This window comes from Ambystoma mexicanum, chromosome 2p (genome assembly GCF_040938575.1).
Source record: "Ambystoma mexicanum isolate Mex_15411 chromosome 2p, UKY_AmexF1_1, whole genome shotgun sequence".
NCBI lineage: Eukaryota > Metazoa > Chordata > Amphibia > Caudata > Ambystomatidae > Ambystoma > Ambystoma mexicanum.
The window spans coordinates 86,023,678-86,046,447 of record NC_090923.1 but is presented as its reverse complement, the minus strand read 5'-3'; positions in this window follow the sequence as shown (position 1 = coordinate 86,046,447).

Sequence of the window (22,770 nt, the reverse complement as noted above, 5' to 3'; positions counted from 1 at the left end):
CCATTGCACGAAGACTAAGTAGAAATTAGGAAAACACAGTAGAACATAAGAAGAGATGCCAGACAGGGTAGGAGAAACTTTGTTAGGTGATACTGAGTGAGCTATCACTCTCTATTGCTAGTTTGAGTGCAGCCTCCAGCATCTTTACCGCCGCAGTTGACCATTTTGTCTTTTCGCATGCAACCAGGCGACACCACCATGTGTCTTCCTCTCGAAGTACCGCATCGTACATTAAAGGTCACAGGAAAGCTTCTCGCAGATATGCTGTTTTTGCACAATTTAGAAGTAAGTGTTTTACAGTTTCCACCTCTTGAGTCTCGGGGCATTATCTGCATGTTTTAGAGAGGGATTTTGTCCGAATGGCTTTGATTTCCTGAGTTAGCATTAGATTAAATCTCATTTTCATGAAAATTTTCTGTAACCTTTTGTCGGGAAAGTTTATACAATAATTCAAAGGTATGTTGAGCTTGTTTGTTGTCGGCGGTAGGTGAGTGAGTAACTTATTTGTCATCGTTACCTCACATGTTTGAATCCAGTCCTCCTGAGCTATTTTTCTCTTTATCTTGCCAGGATTTTGCATTAAGTCCTCCGGCGTACAGGCCAGATCAGTCAGATATATTTTTTTTTTGTAGTTCTTGCTCCCATTTATTCAGGGCAATGCAGTGTCCTTGAATAAGTTCCTTCTGGATTGCTTTAAATAGTGGTAGAGCATCTGGAGAAATTATTTTGCGCAGGAGTCTTATTTGACTTTGCTTGACAGACGCTTTCATTGATAAGAGGAAATAGCTGAAATTGATGTTGATTTTGGGAGGCCCAATACGGCTTTCCACAAAAAACATTCCAGTTTTGGCCATATCGTATCTTCGATGTTTAGAGCCGCGTCCATTGCGTAGATTATCGATGGAACCACTTTTTGCTTGTAGAATTGTATCGCTGGCAGTAGGGAAAATCTTCCATATTTCCGGTCTACAAGTTTAGTCTGGGTGGTTAGTGTTTTTATTTTCGACCACAAGGCCAAGTGGATAGCCTTTTCTGAGCATGTAGCATCGAACATTATTCCCAAGTATTTTGTACTGGTGACAGTTTCTATCCTCTTATTGTTCAAAAACCAGCGTCCGCTGTTACTTGCGGGTGTTCGGTTTTTCCCCATGATCAGAATTTTGGATTTGGTGGTGTTTATTTCCAGGTAATTTTCGTCAATGTACTTGGCCAAGTTGTTAAGTTGGCGCTGGAGCCCAATTTGGGTCTGATAAGGATTCATTCATCCGCGTAGAGTAGTCTAGATATTGAAATATTTACTACTTTTGGTGGAAACGCTCTTACCGCCGGTTGGGTGTATTGATAATCGCCCAGAAATGCAATGAAGAGGGCCGGGGCGAGCGGACACCCCTGCTTCACGCCTAGTTCAGATGGAAATTGCTCTGACATCAAACCTTGTTTGTTAAGACAAACTCTCAGCTTTGTATCTGTGTGGAAAGCAATCACAGGTCCTAGGATTTCTCCCGGGCAGTTCCATTTTGATAATTTCGACCAAAGCTTCCGTCGACTGATTTTATTGAATGCTTGCGTCAAGTCTACGAACGCTATGAATACTTTTGGCGCGCCGTTCTTCACGTTTTCTTTTATGATGTTTAGTATCATGATATTGATACTTGTACTCGCTTTTTTGACAAAGCCTTTTTGGAGTTCGTCCCGACATGGAGCTGTTCTTGCCCATCTGTGAAATCTAGTGAGGAGAAGAGTTGCAAAGATCTTGCCCATAATATCTAAGAGGGCTATTGGTCGGTAGTTCACTGGGTTGTCTCTGTTTCACTTTTTAAAGATGGGCACTATCAGTGCTTCTGTCCATGTTTTGGGGATTTGTTTCTTTTCCTGGCATTGATTGAAAATTTTGGTTATGAGAATGGACCATTCCCGGGGATGCTGTTTTAGGTCCATGTTGGTTAGGCCATCAGGGCCCGGTGCCCTAGATGTTTTCAATTTCAGTATTGTGGCCAAAATCTCTTCTTGGTCTGCGAGATCAGCCCATGATGTCGCCTTGGGAGGTGTGTATATTTCAGTAGTTTCAGGCAAGGGTGCGAATTGGGCTGCGAAGAAGGATATGCAAGTCGATTCTGATATTCCATTTGATAGTTGGTTGGCTGTCTCGTTGCTTTTATTTTTAATCAGTGCCCAGAAATCTTTCGAGTTTTTTGACAGCAAGATTTTAAGCATTTTTTTGGCATTGTTCTGATACATGGCCCCTTTATGATGTTTCAGCCATGCTCTATATGATTTCGCGGCAGCTATGGCGATTTCTTTTTGCTCGTTATTATCAGAGACTCTAGCCAAACGCCTCAGTTTGCGAACTTCTCTTCTTCTCACCACCAGTTGCACATCGTATTCGTGGGTCCTGTTTTCATTTGATGAGCTTTGGTTTCTTTGCTTTTTCCTGTACTTTACAAGTAGCGGGAGGTAGTTTGGCCTGGTTTGTGAGGACGTGATGGTTTCGTCTGCCTCGTCGAAATTCCGGGGGATCTCCTTGATGTTTGCTGCTGTAAGTTGAATTCGGGAAGAGTTACGTGATACCTCTAAGTCAAAAGGATAGAATTCTTTTGGAATGCTCACTGACTCAAAGGTCGCTGGCTTTAGTTCGGTAGACTCTCGCAGTGAAGTAAACTGTTCCTAAAAATTGTTAATTATTCTTCCTTCCATATCGCTCAGACATTCCCTCAGCTCTTCCTTACTGAAGCCATCACCCCCTTCTCCAAGGTGTCTCCTTTTTCTTCTTCGATGGCTTTCTTTTTAGCCCTTGTTATTCCATCTCTGCCTTGTTTCCAGCACTGCTCTAACTGACCTTCCTGCACAGTTTGGGTTGTTTTCTTCTGGCCGGGGTATCTTTTTCTTTGGGCTTTGGCATCTGGGAGGTGTCTCTCCCCTTGTGTATTATGCATGTCCCTTCATCCTTCGTTGTAGGGGTTAGCCACTCACCCTGTGTATGGACCTCTCTTCCTCCTCTCAGTTTCTTATTTATTTGTTTAACAGTTTCATTTGTACATCAATCCCTCTGTACACCTATCTGCCAGTAACTCTTTGTCCAATCACCACTTCCATCCCCACCGGCTATTTTGATTGCGGGCACCCTAACTAGCGTGCCACAAAGTTTTGCCAGGCTGCACCCCACTTTTAAATTGCCATCAGGACACTCTAGCGCTCCCTCCCCAGACACCTTCACCCGTCTGGAAGCTTATTTCTCATCCAGTGGGGTATAATTCTTAAACAGTCACTTTCTTTTCACAATACGCCAACTGTGAAAGAAGCAGTTTTCCTGTTCCTACCCTGAACCTTGTCCCTTTCCCCCCCTCCATTTATTATTTGTTCTGTTCTCAGAGAAAGTTTATGATTTGTTATGATTCAGTTGTACTAATTGCAGTTTCTTTTCTTGTGTGCCATTACAAGTCTTAAAAGCATGTAACACTTGAATATTTGCAAAGCTTGTTGGGCCTAAAACAATAAAAGCAATTTTGAAAAAAAAAAACAGTCACTTTCTTCTGTTATCTCCTTAGGCCTTATCTCACCCCTTCTCCTTCTCCTGCCGCTATTTACCCACGGTGTTCCATCTGGGAGCAATCTCCAGTTTTAGCCGCCACAGTAAGCACTATGCGTCCCTCTTTCACCTCTAACCTTACCAGAGTCTTTATTCTTGTCTCGTTCCATCTGGGGCCCTGTTCCTCCCCACCCGGCGTCTTCAAATCAGAGCTACTTGCTCACACTACGTTGCTCCTTGTCCCCGATGTTCCTCCTGGCACCCTGCTTCAGCCTGGATCGATTCCGCCGCCAGTCGCACGTGTGGCCAACGCCCAGTCTCTTCCAGCCTGCCGGATCTTCACAGCGCTCGGAGAGGGTGGGGGGTGAACACTGCCATGGTTCTCCAATTGCCCCACACTACAGTTTATGGTCCTTACTGGTGCCAAGCCCGCCTCCAAATTGAGAAGCAGGGCTTGCTTTCTTTTTGACCCAGAGCGAAGCAAAGGACCGCACGTCCTTACTCACCGGTGGCCATCTTGGAATTGGGAGGCAGCATTTTAGTCACTGTGTTTTGTAGGATATCACATCAACTACATTTGACCTCTGGGAAGGTCATCAGGTGAATTGTAAAATATATATGTTAAAAACATCACACGTTATCTTGTTAAGAATTTTCAAATTGTTTTACGACGACTAACCTTATCATTTCCGGTTGACAATTGTTTAAAACAACTTTGTCAAGAAGCACTTTGTGAGATTAAAGATTGTACAATTAAATGTGCTTGACAGTTAATTTTTTTAAATAAATATTTTGTCCAAGCAATGTACCACTGAAGCGGTCGAAATTGAATAGACACAGACCAGAGGTATACATAACATAATCTGAAATATCATGTATACGCATTTATCTGATTGGCTTTTTTAAAAAATAAATTATTTGTTAAACGCCCAGACCCTCAGGTATCACAGCGTTGTTACAGACAGCTTATGATGAAGAATTTACAGTAATAAAAATACATAGTCACAGGCATAATTAAAAGGAAGTATGCAAATGTTAGATTCACAGTAATACAAGGACATGATCACAATCATAAATACCAAGAAAATTGCACGGGTTAAAGAATTTAGTGGTGATTTACAGTGGTGGAGAAGCGATAACGGTTTCAACCGCCACTGGGACAGTGGGTGGTTGGGCATGGGTGTTTCGGCATGGTAATTTGATTTTGGTTAGTATCGGTTGAAGAGCCCAGTTTTTAGGGCCTTTTTGAAGCGAGGGGAGGAGTCTTCACTTTTTGTGTGAAGTGGAAGCTCATTCCAGAGTTTAGGGGCCATGACCAAGAAACTGCTGCCTCCTGCTCTCAAGGTTTTGAAGCGGGGGACCGCCAACAGCGACTGGTTGTTAGATATGAGTAGTCTCTTGGGTTCATTGTCATTTTTAATATGTTACAATATTTTGCGACGTACAGTAGGTTCTATTTGTAGATATGCATATATGTTTCTTTGAGTGGAAAAGAAATTTGCTGCGTTGGTCTTGTGGCCGGCACATCAAAGGTCACTGTTTCAAAGCAAATAAAGAAAACAAGGGTAAAGAATAAACCAGTTTGCTTAGGAGAAGTTTGTAAGCAGATATTTTGCTGATATTACGTTTTTAGTTGGTAAATCATATCTTCTGTATGTGTGCTATAAATTGAGCATGTTTTTATTTCAATCTGTTAGAGGCCTTGGAGGAAGAGGGGCATAAACACTCAGACAACAACAGAAACTAATGATGTCGCTTGCCAAACGGATCTCACTATGGAGCAACTACCTTTTTATGTCACAGCATGGTCGAGTCAAGATTCAGAGTCGGGATGCAGATATCCAGTGGCTGGAATATGAATGTATGTCACGAGCGAGCCATGGAAAGTAACCAAGGGTCATTGCTACATTGCAAAACATCGACGAATCTGCTCATGATCTCAACTTCAGTATTCCTACTTTGGTGGAGTTGTCCACCACCATCAAGTCGCAAACCACAGTACTGCAGCACGATTGGCTTTTAAAGGGGCAATAATATATTGTATCCAACTGCTGCATGCTAGAGATTATACAAATGATTAAATGTGATAATAAATTACATAGGAGGATATGTGGGGTGCCATTGGTGAATTTTACTCATGTAGTCAAAGGCACCACCCTGAACATCCAGGCTAGCTGTGTCCACAACCATAACACATTTTCATGGTCAGCACAACCTATGCTTGTGAAAGTGCCTGCTGAAAATGTACTTTGTTCATCTTCTTTGCTGTTCAGTGGATCAACGTTCAGTACAATTTCAAGTTTCTGTCAATTTGTGGGACTTGAGTTCTTAGCTAAAACACAGTACTACAAATATCAGAGGGATTTCTTGTACCCCGCTATTATCCAGACCTGGAAACACAAACAGATATGAATTGACAGTACACTCGCTGGCAAAAGGGTTATGGTTGCTGGTGACGGACAATGTGACAGTCCAGGATTTTCCACTAAATACTGAACTAACCACTTTCAAGACATGGGAACAGAACACAGGAAATAATAACAAAAAGAAAAGTAACAAAATAGTGTGTTCGGTCATCGTGAAGGTGTCGGAATGTACATTGTCTGTTGCCATGGAGAAACCTGGTTTCATTAAATCAATCTAACATCTGGAATCCAGGGTAATGAAAATAGATCTGATAGCCACTGACAGGCACACTGGAATAGCAAGGGCCATGCAAGAGCAGTTCCCACACATACAGCATCAATTTGATTTATGGCACGTTGCAAAATCAATTTCTAAATAAATTACAGCTGCTGGTAAAAAAAAGGGTTCAGAAAACATTTTAAAGTGTTCTCCGTCTATCAGCAACCATCTTTGGTGGAGCTCAAAAACTTGCAATGGATCTGTAGAAATTCTACTTGAAAAGTGGGATTCATTGATGCACCATTGTTCCAACATAAACTCTTGGAGAGAAAATGAACATTTCCACAAATGCGGACATGGATCTTTGAATAAGGAGCAGGAGCGTAAGAAGAAGTGTTTGGTGTCAGGTTGCCCTCCTCATGCAGCACTGGAAAAAATTGTGTACGACAAAGCGCTTTCAAGAGACTTGAAGGGACTCACCAAATTCTGCCACACTGGAGATTTAAATGCATTTCATAATATGTGCCTAAAGTACAGGCGAAAAAGTTTGCATTTTGGCATAGATGGTACGGCGGCCAGAACAAGACTGGCTCTACTTGCGTACAACAAGAACATTGGGAGGGAACAAGCAAGAACTGCAGGAACTTTTGGGATGCTTAGTTACGAAATGGTGTTTACAAAATGATGCGAACAGTGGGAGGCCAACCAAATATTCCAGGAAATGGCTTTTGAATTTGAGAAAGATCTGACCATACGCATGGAATGGCTCCACAGTTTGTTTCCAGGGCCCGGACTATGCCACACAACATTGCAAAAGAGGCTTAAAACCTGAACTTGTTGAGAGGTTGACTTCCAGATTTAAATGATTTGTTCTGCCCCTGGGACAAGGAATAAAGATAACAATAGCGGTCCTACCTACTAGTTAATTTGAAATTTGGATAGTGCAGGTGCATTAGTAAGAAGTGCGAGGAAGAGGTCCTTACCTCACCTTCACCCAGAAGCACAGTGTCCCCAGAGCTCTGGTCCTCTCCAGACGGGACTACTGAAACAGCCTCTTTCTCAATCTTCCTCTTTCCTCCCTTTGCCCCCTCAAGATAATCCAGAATAGGGATGCAAGGCTTATCCTTGCCCTCAAGCCCAGGTACTGCAACTGTCCAGCCCTAAAATCTCTGCACTTCCTCCCAGTGGCTGAAAGGATCGAATTCAAGACCTTCTTCATCATCGACAAGGAACTTTTGCATCATCCCTTATTCGCTTCACTGCTAATCACCCCACTGCTGCTGTGAACAGTGGCCTGATGTTCATGAATATCACAGGACGCCAGGACCATCCTCCCAGTCAATACCAACACCGCTCCACAAAACTTCACTGCCCTGCGGTCCCCTGCTTGATGGCTCACATACCACCCTTGAGAGCCGCCTGTACTAGCACTGAGCACAAGGTTTTCCTCCTTGGCTCACCTTAGCACTTCCCTCCTGGGCCCTCCTCCAGCACTTGTCCACCCCTCTGCTCCTCCTTCCATCCCCTTCACCGCTCCACAATGTACTTGCATGGACAAATGCCACAAGGCCTAGTAGGACAACGACAGTATATTACGGTGTTGCCATTGTTATTATTTCCCATGTTCTGTTCCCATGAAGCATTGTGGCGTTTTGAAACACAATTCTGTTGTGTAAAGTGCCATACAAATGCTGAATAAAATAAAATAAATACTAGATAAATACACCAAAATGAATTCCCAGCTAGCAGAAATTGTCACTTCAAGTGCGATTAAAAAGGCTAGAGACACAATTGGTATGAGTACACAGGGCCTGATTCATAGAATTCTTTGCACAATGGAAAGTGACTTTTAACTGCCAACAAACACTGTGATTCATGGAACAGTTCAAAGTGACTTTTTCCCATGCAAAGTCACTTTCCACTGCAGAAATACCCTTTGCACTGCTCCATGAATCAGGGTGGAGCAGTGCAAAGTGTCTTTTTGCAGTGCAAAGTGACATTGCACAACAAAAAGGCACTTTCTACTGTTCCATGAATCAGGGTGTATGTTGGCACTGCAAAGTAACTTTGCACCAGTGAAAAGTCACTTTGCACTGTGCAAAGAATTCCATGAATCAGGCCCACAGAGTTTTAAAGCCTCACCTCGTGGTATGTGTGGCTATTTGCCATGAGAATAAACACACGGGAGACGTATGTAGTGTGAGCACGCCACCTCACCCAGTATCACCTGATGGTACATGGTGCTGCTTCAGGTGCGTAAATGAGGATGAACGGGCATGCAGGAATTATAGTAAAAAGCGTACAATATATGCTAGAAATGTAGGTAGCGAACAAAGAAATCAATGGTGGAACAGGGACTTAGTAATTAAGGTTTTTTAGGACTCTAGGCGCAGGGGTATGCTTTGGGCCAAGAAAGAGTGCAGGACGAGTGAGAAAGGGGTGTGGATCTCCTATTCTTACAGCGCAGAGATAGCACATAGTGTAAATTGCTGTTTTTAACTGTCCTTAGCTTTCTAAACCACGTGTCAGAAGCAAGGTGTTATGCTGTATCTTTTTTTGTGGCATTCTTTCTCCAAAACATAACCTACCCTTCACTTGCTTAGATCACTGAATACAGGCTGGCATTGTTATTTGTCCTTGGATAAAACACATAAATAGTTCGAACGACATAATGTGTCGAATAGCCAAAAAGAATTGATGGTTCCATGTGTTAAAATCGCAGCACAAATTGCTGTTTACACAACAAATTGCGGCAATAAGGCCATGGATTTGCCACCGCAATCCATGTAATAGATGCAGGGGACATCCCTGCAACCCCCGGACCCATTATACCATTTAAGGAGAGCGGGGGACACCCCCGCAACCCCTGCTCCCCTTAAATGGTATAATGGCGTATTTCTGCGATTTTTTTGTGCAGACAACTTTTTTGCTGCGATTTTATTACTGCATACTGCATACTGACATTGAAAGTGGACATACGAAACTTCAGTTTCCATTTCTGGGATCTGTTGTTCGGCACGGTTGTTCTGCTTGACATCCAGAGAACGTAACACCATGAAATTATCTAAGCGTAACTTTATATAATATTTAGGCGATTGAAAATGTCATGCATGCTGTGTGCTTGATAACTATGTGACAGACAAATGTATTTTTTGACGAAAAGAATGCACATTGTATGTTATGTTATGTGGAAGAATATTTATACTGCGCACTATAACCGCCCGAGTATTGCACTTGGGGTTTGTTGTGCCTTTTGCAATCATATATTCTGTGCAGAATTGTGGGTTGTTAGGTGGCCTATATTGTGGTGATGACTCATCCAACACCTGCACCCACAACTTGTGTTCAGGCTATGGATTTCTACACTGCTTTTTCCCATGGCATATCCCGGTGTGCAGCCACCATCGCATCTTTGGGCACCATTAAGGCAGGGGCAGAACCTTTTCCCTGTGCCTTTGGGCTCCCTCGGTCCCAGGGGTTATCTGTTTGCTTGCTACTATTTTCAGTTCAATTATAATGCCCTCTGTCTGCGGTTCAACCTAAGACGTTCCTATCTGTGTCCTTAGTTTCTGTTAGTGGCTGCTATGGGAAACTGGTGCACCTGGTACTCCCTCCCATTCAGTGGTCTGACTAATTCGTGCACGTTGTGGTATGACATACTCCCCCTCTTGACATCTCTGTGTTCATTCTGTGTCGTGTGGGTGTTGCTCATCATTTTCTTTGGGTGCTGAATTATACCGTAACTTGTCAGCTAACATATATTCGAATATAAAATGGCTACTGAAATATATTTGTTTATTCTGTCATTTACGTAGCTATATTCTACCGTTCTGCGTATGCCATAGTTTCCAGCTCCCGTCTGATGGATTCTTCAATCAACATTGGACGATAATCATCAACAGGTCTTCTTTGATTACCATTATGTGGTGCGATCACCAGGGACCAATCTGTCCTTTAGTGGCAGCAGCAATAAGGAGCAACCTCTCAGCATTTTTTATGCGAAAACAAGCTGTTGTGAAGGCGTTGTGTTTGATAGTCAAACAACTCCTTATAATCTGACTAATGGAACAGCATGTGGGTACAAAAAACATCAGCGATGTAACATAAGGGCACAAGGAAAATAGAAGAAATGAAAGACTGGGGTTAATCGATCGCTAAACGCAATCATCTTTTCATGAGGAACTAATATAAAACATTCGAAGCATGCGTTGTTCGCTAGTTATAACTTCTATTGACTAAAGTTATACATTTTCTTGAACATAATCTTCTATTTTGAGCGTTATGTGAAAAATAAAAGTATGTGTTACATTGCAGACTATTGTTGTTTTATTCAAAATAAATGTTTTCTTCTCCTATTTGTGAAAAGAAATAAACGTTTCGCGCTATGAGTGGATTTGTGTGTTTATCTTCCTGGTTCTGCATTAGGTAATTTTATGGCCACTAACGTCATAAAAATAGGTGGAGCATATCGATTGGACAATGGATGTCAGTTTGAGGGGTGGCCGATCTATATTCTTGCCGCAAGGGCACTTAAACTTAGGGCAATGTATCAATGGATAAAATCAGCACAAGATGGCGGCACCCAACCCGTTGTTTTCGCATGTGTACCATTGTTTTCACATACCTCAATGACACAGAGATTTCCAGACGGTTAAAGAACCCCCCTCGAACAACGAAACAAAAGAAGAGTGGACCCAAGAAGATAATGGGATGATGCCAACTCCTTTACTCCCTAAATCACAAGAACAGAAGGGCACTATTGATACCCACATCAAATGACAAGAGATGAAGAAACAACAGAAGTTAGCAACCCAATTATCAATCTCACAGACCGACTCAACGACGAAGCCACCTTCACAGAACCGGAACCGCTCGGAGTCAATCTTTGCCAACAGAAAACGAATTACCTCGGTGCCACTGAAATCACACTAACTGAACACCCTCAAATCAAAACCGGGAACAACAAATAAACCAAATGAAACCAAAAAGATCCACTTCAATCTAATCAACGCAAGATCAATGTGCAAACCTGCCACTGAAATCTATGACCTCCTAAGTGATGGAGGCATCGACATCCTTTTCGTAACTGAAACATGGCTAGATGACAACTACAAGATCACCCTCAATAACTGCCTGTCCAATACCTTCAAGTGCATCCAAGCAAATAGGAAAACAAAAAGAGGTGGTGGACTGGCAATCATCCACAAGGAACACTTGGAAATTAAAGCAGAGGACACGTTAAACATCAACAAATGCAAATCCCTAATCATACGTCTATCAACAAATCCCAGAACAAACATGAAATTCATACTGGTATACAGACCACCAACGTATGATGCGGCCTTCGTAAACACCTTTATAGAAGCAATCACCAACCTAGCTATCGAGCGTAACCACCTAATTATAACTGGAGACTTCAACATCTGGTTCGATGAAGAAACCACAACCTCACAAAAATCTCTTACCAGCCAACAAACAGCAATGAAACTACACCAGCTAGTCAAAGGAGCAACCCACATGGCAGGATATACACTAGACTCAATCTTTGCCAACAGAAAACGAATTACCTCGGCGCCACTGATTTAGATCCTCTGGAACGACCACCTCATCATCCCCTTCGTAATCACATCATGAAAATAAACTGAAGAACCATAAAAAACTCCAACTTAACAGAACAACTGGAGATCACCAAACCCCAAACAACAACATTGGGTGAAGCTGACCTAGACACTAAAATAGATATACTTCACAACTGGATCACCACAACAATTGACGAGATCACCAAAGAAAAACCTTTCAATCCACCCCCGCAAAAGAGCAATGGCAAAATGGTTCACCCCAGTACTAGGCGCCATGAAAAGGAAAAAACTTGAACTAGAATGGAGATTCAATAAAGACTGCAGAAAAAAATGTAAACTTCAACAACATTCCCACTCATACAAAAAGGAAATACAAAAAGCAAAAAGGAAATACTACAACAATAGAATCCTCAAAGCACCAAACACCCAAAAAGAACTCTTTAAAATCATAAACGAAATAAAAAACCCACCGGGCTGCAATAACGCTCCAATACCATCAAAGAAACTATGCAGTGACCTTGCAGAACATTTCAAAAATAAAATCATGACCATCCAACAGACCATACAAAACAGACCACACAACTACAACACTGAAGACACCCACCGATGCAAGGAACACCAGAACAAACTCCGAAACTTCCCGCCCATATCAGTGGAGACTTTCGTCAAACTGGTAAATCGAAGCAACAAATCAGGCTCCCTCGCAGATCCCGTTCCCCCTGACATCTACAAATCAATCCTCTCACAAGGAACACCAATGGAATATTACAGGAACATCCTCAACCAATCGATCTCAACAGGGAGAGAGCCACAATCCTTCAAATCAGCATAAATCAAACCACTCTTTAAGGATACAGCAGGAAACGTAGAGGACCTCTCCAATTACAGACCCATCTCCAACATCCCCTACCCAGCTAAACTCCTGGAAACACACACATAGAACAACCCAATAATTCATAGAAGAACACTGCCTATTAAACCAGACGCAAGCAGGCTTCAGACCGATGAGAGGAACAGAAACAGCACTTACCTCATTCTGGGATGATCTAAAGGCAAACACAGACTCAAACAACAGCACCCCTCTAATACTTTTAGACCTCTCTACGGCATTCGACACAGTTAACCACGATATCCTCATCATGAGACTGAAAGAATTCGGAATCACTGACAACGCCTTACTATGGATCAGATCCTTCCTAACAAACAGAACAGAAACAATATGGATGAAACCTTACAAATCAAGCCCAAGAGAATCGTCATGCGCAGTCCCACATGGATTATCCTTCTCGACACTACTAATCAACATCTACCTGTTTCAACTAATTAAAATGATCGAAAGACATGGTCTCACCTGGTACAACTACGCTGATGACACACAAATAGTCTATAAAATAAAAGACTCACAAGAAGAAAACTCAACACTAGAGAACTGCCTTTGTGAAATATACAACTGGATGAACTTAAACTACCTCAAACTCATCCCAGGCAAAACAGAAATAATGACCATCACAATAAATGGAAAAAACAACCTCTACATCCCATGGCCAACAGAACTTGGTGAAACCCCAGCCCCATCATGGATTGTAAAAAAACTGGGAGTCCTGATGGACAACAAACTCACTCTAGAACCAGAAGTAAACGCCCTAATCAAGAAATGCTTCTTTCTCCTGTGAGCGGCTAAAAGGATCCTACCATTCCTCTCATTCACCAACAAAACAACTACCATCATCGCTCTCATCATGTCCAGATTAGACTACGCCAACAGCTTATATCTAGGCATGCATGAACGACTCCTAAATAAACTCCAGCACATACAAAATGCGGCAGCCATACTGCTCCTTAAACTACCTCGAAGAGAACACATCACGCCAGCACTGAAAATGCTACACTGGCTACCCATCAAACAGCGGATCAAGTTAAAATCAATGTGCCTAACGCCCAGAGTAATCCACGACAAGGTGCAGAGTTCCTTAGAAGAAAAATAAACATACATCACACTACAAGGCCACTGAGATCCAGTAGTGACATCCGTTTGGAACCCAAATCATACAACAAGAGAAAACTCAGAGGATCCTCTTTCCCTCACCTCAACCCAAAAACCTGGAACGAGCTACCAAACAACACACGGAACACAAGAGACCACCTACAATTCAGGAAACTCCTCAAATCCTGGCTTTTCACCCCATAACTAGAAAGAATGCACATAAGGACATACACAGCGGAACTAGGCTGAGAGAGGAACCTATTCCGACCCTTAAAAGAAGTAAGGATATACGGTTCTACAACATATCCACTCATCAATTGAAAGATAAACAACATGGAAGCATGCCAAAACATCCACAGATCAATCGGGAAAGAAGGCAAGGTATAACCTAGCAACAACACCTGGCCCACCTTGTAATCACAGGCAGCAATGAACCACCAACAGTAAAGAGATAGGAAGGAGCAGGGAATGATAATATAACACCACTAAGGTACTAAGCTCAATAACTTAGCTGGGGACCAGCCTCACCATTGCCCTAAAAACTAGAAAGTCAGGAAAGGGAAGAGAAAGAATATACCTACCAAATGGACTAGCAACAGTAAATAGATAGGAAGGAGCCGGGGGAATGATAATATAACACTACTATCGAACTAGGGATAATGCTCGCCCTCTCGGGTATACTAAGCTCAATAACTTAGCTAGGAACCAGCCAAACCATTGCCCTAGAAACTAGATAGTCAGGAAAGAAAGAGAAAGACTATACCTACCCAATATGATAACGATATACATAGAACAAAACTACAAGGATTAAGAGACATATAACCCACTAACCATAATTTCTAATTTCTGCATACTAAATTCACACAAAAACCCACACAACCACTTCTCTCACAGCAAACGTCACACACTTCACCACACCGCAATAACAAACAATCAACACATAAATCGCAACAACAGCACACGAGGACTCGCTTCGATCTGGTATTCACACCCAAGCTCAGCGCACAGTGAAAACCGAACTGAAGCTGTCAACAGGACACCACCTCTCTCTTTCCTACACCCTCTTCATCCACTAACCCAACCCCAACCTCTTTGTTTACAGATCCGCCTGAGCGCCTGGAGACCTACTCCCTTGGTGATGGTGCGCTATATAAATACCTTTAACATTAATATGTGTAAAAGTGAGGAAATCTAAGGTAAGATGCATAGGACATTCTTTTAAGATCGATTACAGAATACTTAAAAATACATGCCCGATCGATTGGGACAATAGCATTTCTGAGCAAACTTCCCCTTTAAAGAAGCCTGGGATGTACACCTTCTAAAAAAACTCACTTGACCCGACTCTACCCAACAACTACCGGACCATCACTAGAAGTCCCCTTCCTATTAAAAAATACTTGACAGAGCAGCATATGTTCAAATCCAACGGCAGCCAGAATCCAACCATATCCTAGGAGTCCGTCAGTCTGGCTTCCGCCCAGGCCATGGTACGGAGTCAGGTCTCCTAGACCGTAAGAACCAGATGGACGAGATCAGTAATGAGGGGAAACCTGCCCTACTGCTCCTACTAGACCTTTCTGTGGCCTACGACCAACTCGACCATAATATACTATGCCACCTCTGCAGCATCTATTTCCCCGGAAGCGGCATCATGGATCGCCTCCTTCCTAGAAGAGAAGGTAGAGTAATGTAAAATCTCTATGCTACAATCTAAAATCAAAGAAAAACAAGACAGTCTGAAACTGGACAACCGTCCACACACCCCTGCTAGGGTCCTCCCTCTAGACACCTCTAATATCAAACCTTTTGCTTTCTCCCCTCTCACTATTGCTGAAGTGGAAAACATCATCATGAGAATCAAACCATCTAACTGTCAAGGTGACCTGTGCCCCACTCCCATCATCACAGACTCCGCCCGCGAGTTGGCTCCATTCATCACGGCCTTCATCAACTCCTCCTTTAAAACAGGCATTGTCCCCGACAACCTAAAGGATGCATGGGTGATCCCATTGCTTAAAAAACCCTCTCTAGACCCAAGCATACCCACTAACTTCAGACCTATAACCACCGTCCCATTCCTGCTCAAGATCTTAGACCGTGCAGCATACCTACAGATCCAAGACTACTTGGAATCTAACAATCTTCTAGGTCTACGACAGACTGGATTTCACCCGAGACATGGGACTGAAACGGCAATCATAGACTTAAAAACCCAAATTGAGGTCCTGAAGGACAAGGGCAGACTAGCTATGCTACGCCTTCTCGACCTCTCTGCGGCCTTCGATCTGGTCAACCACCAAATCTTATGCAGGCACCTTCACTCGGCTGCCCACTTCTCGGCTTCAGCCTCGGCCTGTATCAAATCCTTTCTGAGTAACAGATCCATGAGGGTCTTCTCCCCAACCGCAGCTGCGGGCACCACTCCAATTCTTTGCGGCGTTCCTCAAGGATCTTGCGTGTCTCCTACACTCTATAACATTTTTACTAAACCGCTCTTTGATGTACTTGATTATCTGGGTGTCTCCTACACAAACTATGCAGACGACACCCAGATACTCATCCCCATCACTGGAGACTATCTAGTTGACACCAAGGCCCTTAACGACATCTAGCTGGTCATCCAGGCTTGGATGGCCCAACATCAACTATGCCTCAACGACGACAAGACAGAGCTCCTCATCCTGGGCTCTGCACAGCGTCTCAGAAAACTAGAGCCCTCCTACCAGTCATTTATCATAGATGGTAATACCATCAAAGTCTCTAAAGACACAAAAACATTAGGCTTTTACATTGACGCCACTCTAACCTTATCCCGACAAATAAATGCAGTCAGATCAGCCTCTGCATACACCTGTAAACTCATCGCAGCCTGTAGACCATATCTGACTACTCCTAACAGCGTCACCCTAGCCAGAACCCTCATTATGTCTAAAATTGACTATTGCAGTGCCCTATATTTAGGAACTAGTCAAGGGAATCTGAACAAACTTCAAATCACCCAGAACAATGCCATTAGAGCAGCCCTAAACATCCCGCGCAACCACCACATCTCAGAATCTAGAACAAACTTACATTGGCTACCTGTCAAGCAGAGAATTTCATTGAAAACTCTTGCCCTCACACACAAATGCCTGGCTAATAAAGCCCCCCCCACCTCTGTAGTCGGATCTCACTCCATTCTTCCACCCGACCTCAAAGAACTGCTCAGACCCACTGTCTATCGATTCCAAGATTCAAACTCCAAAGAGCTGGGGGCACGAGTTTCCCTGTCCTTGCCTCCAAGCTGTGGAACGCCCTCCCCGTCACCATAAGATCTGAAGACTCATTTAACACCTTCAAGTCTAAAACGAAACCTTGGCTTTTCAATTAGAACTGAGACACTCCTATATATGCTCTACACACTACTACCCTACAAGTACTGCCGCTGCCGGCCATCCCCTTTGCTCCCTGCTCGATGTACATGCTCATCTTTATGCCTCCAATGTTAACATCTTGTAACTCATGTACTTATCTAAGTCTGTATATTATCCGTGTATATAATTATGTATATATATATAAGTTTTGTATGTAACCTCTGCACAAGTTGCGCCCTGATGTCTCCGGGCCTGATGGTGCGCGTTATAAATAAACAAAATACAAATACATATACAAATGCAAGTATTCTCCAAAAAAGCCTGTGCTGCGTCCTCCTCCTCTATCATTTGAGGAGTACCCCAGGGGTCATGCCTCTCGTCGACTATGTACAATATATTCCCAAAGCCTCTTTTCGACCTCCTGGATTCCCAGGGCATAGTGTATACCAACTATGCTGACGACACCCAAATTCTCCTCCCTCTCTCCGTTACTTACACCAATGAAGCTGCCATGCTTTGCTCAACCTATGCCACCATCCAAGCCTGGTTGGCGACCCATGGCCACTGCCTTAACGATGAGAAGACTGAACTTCTCCTCGTTGGGCCCCCTCTGTGCTAAACAAATGGACCCAGAACACTCAGTCTTCAACATTGATGGCACGCTGATCTCAGTCCTTCCAGCGGTAAAAACTTCAGGCATATACCTTGACATAACACTCTCATTAACCCGGAAAGTAAACGCCATATCCTATGCAGCAGCCTATTCAACCAAACTCCTCAACATGCCAGACCTAAGACAGCTGCCTAACGATCACTCGTGCAGTGGTTGGCACAATGCTGGACTACTGCAATGCGCTCTTTGCAGGTACATCGGCACGCAACATACAAAAACTACAAACTATCCAAAACTACGCCCTACAAGCCGCACTGCACTTTCTGAAATCAGAACATACATCTGCTGCCCATAGAGCAGTACACTGGCTCCCAATCTGGGAAAGGATTTCATTCAAGACACTCACTATCACGCACAGGTGCATCTCCAAATCCTCCCCACCCTACCTGGCCCAGAAAATTGCTAAGAATCAGGCGGCTAGACTTACCAGAACCCCTTTGACCCATAGAGTTGTACAACCCAAGTTCAAACACGCCAAAACTTTCCAGTCATTGCCGCCAAATAATAGAATTCTCTCCCACCTGCGCTAAGGGCCGAAGAATCCTAGTGGGCCTTCCACAGAGCCTTCAAAACCTGGCTATTTGCCTGAATTCTGCTCATCATGTAAGGATCCGTTGTACCTGATGTAATGCACACACTGTTTGTAACTCTGTGCATTTGATTAGGTGTTTCCCTGCCTCCGGGCCACATGTAACCGGTTGACCACAGTGCAATGTAGGGGACGCATAATATCACAAGTATGAAACTGACACAATGGATACAATTTGTAAAACCTTTATTGAAAATGTTGGAACTGGAGAAACTCCTACTTTGCCCTATAGCTATGATGGGAGAAGTCTCGAGCACAAAACGATAAACAAAACAGTCCTAGTGGAGTCAGTCAAATCAAAATAGCCTATGCTAACAACCTAATGCCTGCCCTATCTCTTGTTCAAAAAGTGAAAAGAGGAGAAATATAAGGAAAATCGGTGTTCAAAAGAATAAATGTGGTTGAACCAGCTCTCCTCCCCATGTTAGATTTCACGGAGTAAGTCTGTCCCTCTAAGCAGCATGACACACTCTGGCTCGGTTTCCAACACTATAAACAAATCCAAAACATTGATTGAGGCCCTCCTGACCTTCCATGTTAAAGTCTCTTTTCTTGTCTTTCCGAAATTGTACTTCAACCCAAAATTCACAAAGGTCCATCTCTACCGGGCTCAGACCTCTCACGCCAAAGTTCAACAGAAACTTGCAACGGGACTCCCTTCCCCCCAAGCTGTTGGGCTCGGGCCACTTTCGGACATCGAAGACTTTTGAAGGTGCTTGGCTTTCTTTACAGACCACCGCAGGACCACTTCGACTCAAAGTTCACGCCTATTCTTGATTACTTCACTTTTCTGTTAATCTGCTTTATTGCTTCAAACAATGTACCTTTCACAGAGACTTTTGAGTGGGCTACTTCTTTTCGCCAGACCACTCTGTTACTTAGTATCGCTGATCTCACAGCTGTCCTTGTTACAAAGTTCACTCACAGGTCTGCCTTTCTTTACGTCTCATTCATATGCGTGCAACCTTCACTTGCGATATAATGTTGCTATTTCATTCGCTTTAACACACACTAATCTCTCAGGTCGTTAGCCAACTCATCGGCTTTGTGCATCTCTTTTTTTCTTTTGCTATTTATGAATTAACGCATCAAGGTTAGTAACACAGACCAGGCCTCGCCTCTGCCAACTTTGCCGTTCACCCAGGTGGGTGGCTGGCATCCTTGGAACACAATGCTATCTTCACTTGTGGGATCAGGCCTTATCCACATGCCTTTTCCAGCCTGTATGAGGCAAAGATGTCCAGTAGGGAACTCCTGGGGTTTTTGACCTGCTGCTTTCGTCCCTTGGTACATTGCTCTGCTCTAGTAGGTTTTCCTTCGTCCCGGAAGTTCTGCTCATACTTATGTTCCACCTTGCTCAGAGTGTGTCTTTAGGTGTTGCCTATTATTCATGTGAGGAAAGCTAATTGGTATTAGGTGTATGCACTTAAAGTGCCTCACTTTGCCTGACCCGATAAAAGGGACATGTCCAACACGATGTGAGAGAGTTAGTCTGGTTACTCTCAGTCACCCTCTTCCTCGGCCCAGTGGTTGTGTAATAAAGGAATAAAAGGGGCAGGGGAGAGTTGGGACTTCGGAAGATCCTAAAAGATAGGATGGATCAGATAAACAAAAGAGGGGGGAATACTGTGTCTCACCAATGGTTGCCTCACCGCCACTCCTCAAAGACCTCTCACCCAGGTGATACTCCCACATTGGTCCACCCCCAGGAACTTGATCCAAAAGTGATGGCTGTGTCCTGGTCACCTGGATGACAAGTGCCTGAGGACTAGCGGGTGAGACACCCTTTGGTTTCCCACAGCCCTGAGGGTTTGTGTGCGCTATACAAATGAAAACAAAATAAAAAATAAATACCAATTACCACTTTTTAAATTTCATAAAGAGGAATATCCGGACACTAGATGCCAGTTCATGAATGTAAAACAGATTAAAAGCATAGATCTCACAAAAATGTACCAAAATCGTGGGTGGAGAGACAGCAGCTCCTCAATAGTCACTATGCCAGCAATAAAACAATCCTTTGTAAGAGGTAAAAGAGATGGTGCATTTGTAAGAGTTGTCTAGGCTTCCTCCTCAGATATGCAGTAGCTACAGCTTCCCCATGAGTCCTACAAATCACAGCACTCCTGTGTGTGATCCTTGTGCGGGAAACAAGCTATACAACCTATATGAAAAGCTTGACCTAACACTACATTGTATTTTAGTTTTTGCCACATGCATAGCCCGTGGTTGACATGCAAATCAACAGACCAGAAGGTTTGCAGCAGACAACCTGCCTACAATTCCATGTCAATGCAATCCAGTTTTATTATTAAAAGACCAGGAACTGAATGTTCAGCCAACAGGTGACATTTTCTGGGGGTTAGCTGGAACTCAAGTATATGGTTGCCAGACTTGCTGCTCAGAACCAGCCAATTTCCAAGTCCTCTACTCCAGAATCACTTTGGATAGCCTTTGTTAGCTCTATCCCCAATTCAGAGCAAATTCTGGTTAGAGCAGAAGCAGTGTTAGACGCTCATTCTCCACAGCATTCATGTGTCACTGCAACCACTAACTGAGCCTGACCTACCACAAGTCTGTTTCTGAGACGGACGTGCTGGCAGATCTCCTCCTTGAACTACAGCTGTAACTTCCTGTGCATCTCTGTAAAGCAGTCTCCTGGCAATTTCTGGTCCGGTCTTTCTTGGCCTGTTTTCTGTGCCATCACAGGCCCTACCTTTTCTGCTTGCTGCTGGTAATATCAGGGTGCTGCAGTTTATACTATCGAAGCACTTGAAGTTTGATTGGAAGACAGACAAATTAAGGCAGCCCATCAAGCTTTTATTGATCAATTTCTTAATTGTGGCTTTTTTGATGAATTTGTTTGTGATACAGCCGTTAATATATTATACACCTATCAAAACATCCAAACGCAAAGCTTTAAGCAATGCTTCTCCTGAACAGGACCCCAAAAAGAAAATGGGCAGTATCATTGTACCACTCAAAGAGGTGAACATCCTCATTGATCAAATCAAGGTCCTTTTTTTATTTTATTTCTTTTGATTTTGAGTCTATGTAGCGCACCTAAACAAACCAAATCGTATCTGGGCGCTGATGGACTACACTCACGCAATAATATGATAAAAAGCATCTCTACCCAAATTCCCGAGATTGGGGAGGATTTTGTTACTCCAAAGAAGAGTCTACCAGCTGCATTTTGGGCTTTTTGCAGTCTCTAGATTTGTGTAGAAGGGATACCAGCCAGCAGCCCATTTCATTAATCCAGGTGCAAATTCACCAGGGTTCCTACTACCACTGCGTGATCCTTGGCAGGAATAAATGGGATAACCTGTCTTAGAAGGCGCATGGTGCTGAAAACGGATTTCATTTTAGCATTTACCTGGGCTTTGCTCCCCAGGTCCTTCTGCCAAATACAACCCAGATTTTTTTATTTTTGGAACGAGTACTAAGTGTGAGCCCAAAAAGCAAGGTAACCGTGGACACCTGCTACACTCCAACAGATGTTTTTGGCCGAATAGTGCTACATCTGTTTTACCAGCATTCAGGAGAAGCCAGTTGGAGGACATCCACCATTTAACTTCATCCAAGCATCGATCGACTGAAAGCTCTCCTCCACCTTCCCTATCTTGATGAACACTTGGGTAATATATAAATTAAAATGGAGGGAAGAGAGTGAGTGTCCCTGTGGGATTCTGTGGAGAGGAGTTTGACAGACAACCGGCCAGTATGACCCGTTGTTCCTGCTCTGACAGAAAAGACTGGAACCAGCTCTGTGCCTGGTCAGAAATATTTCTGATCCCCCTGAGGCGTCTAAGCAAGATACAGTGATCCACTGTGTCAAATGCTGCGGAGAGATCCAGCATGACCAGTAGGGACAACTCTCCCTGATCTGCCACTTCAAGGAGGTCATCCCACACCACCATCTGTGCCGTCTTGGTTCTAAAACGCGGTCGGAAACCCGATTGAAGGGGGGTTTAATAGAGATTCCCTATCCACATAATCCTGTAACTGAGATTTTACAATCCTTTCCAAAATGTTTACAGGCCATGGTAGCCCCGCCACTGGCCGATTGCTATGGAAATCTTGGCGATCCCGTTTTTTTTTTTTAAGAGAGGGATAACCACAGATTTATTTTAACATTTCAGGTACTGAATGCGATAATAGTGATTTATTAATGAAATGGAGATAAATAGGCCAAGAGCCATTTTTCTACGTTTGCTGGTATGGAGAAGAGTGTATCGTTGGTGGGCTTTAGATTTTCCAGCAAAGACAGCACCCCATCTTCCTTGACTAAAGAGAAAGGCTCCTCGGGACAAAGAAGTACGTATTAGATCTGGTTCCTTGATATCATTTTCAGAACCTATCCCAGTATGGAGTGATTGTGTGATCTTTTCCTGAATCAGCTTGATCTTTCTATGAAAGAATGAGTTAAAAACTG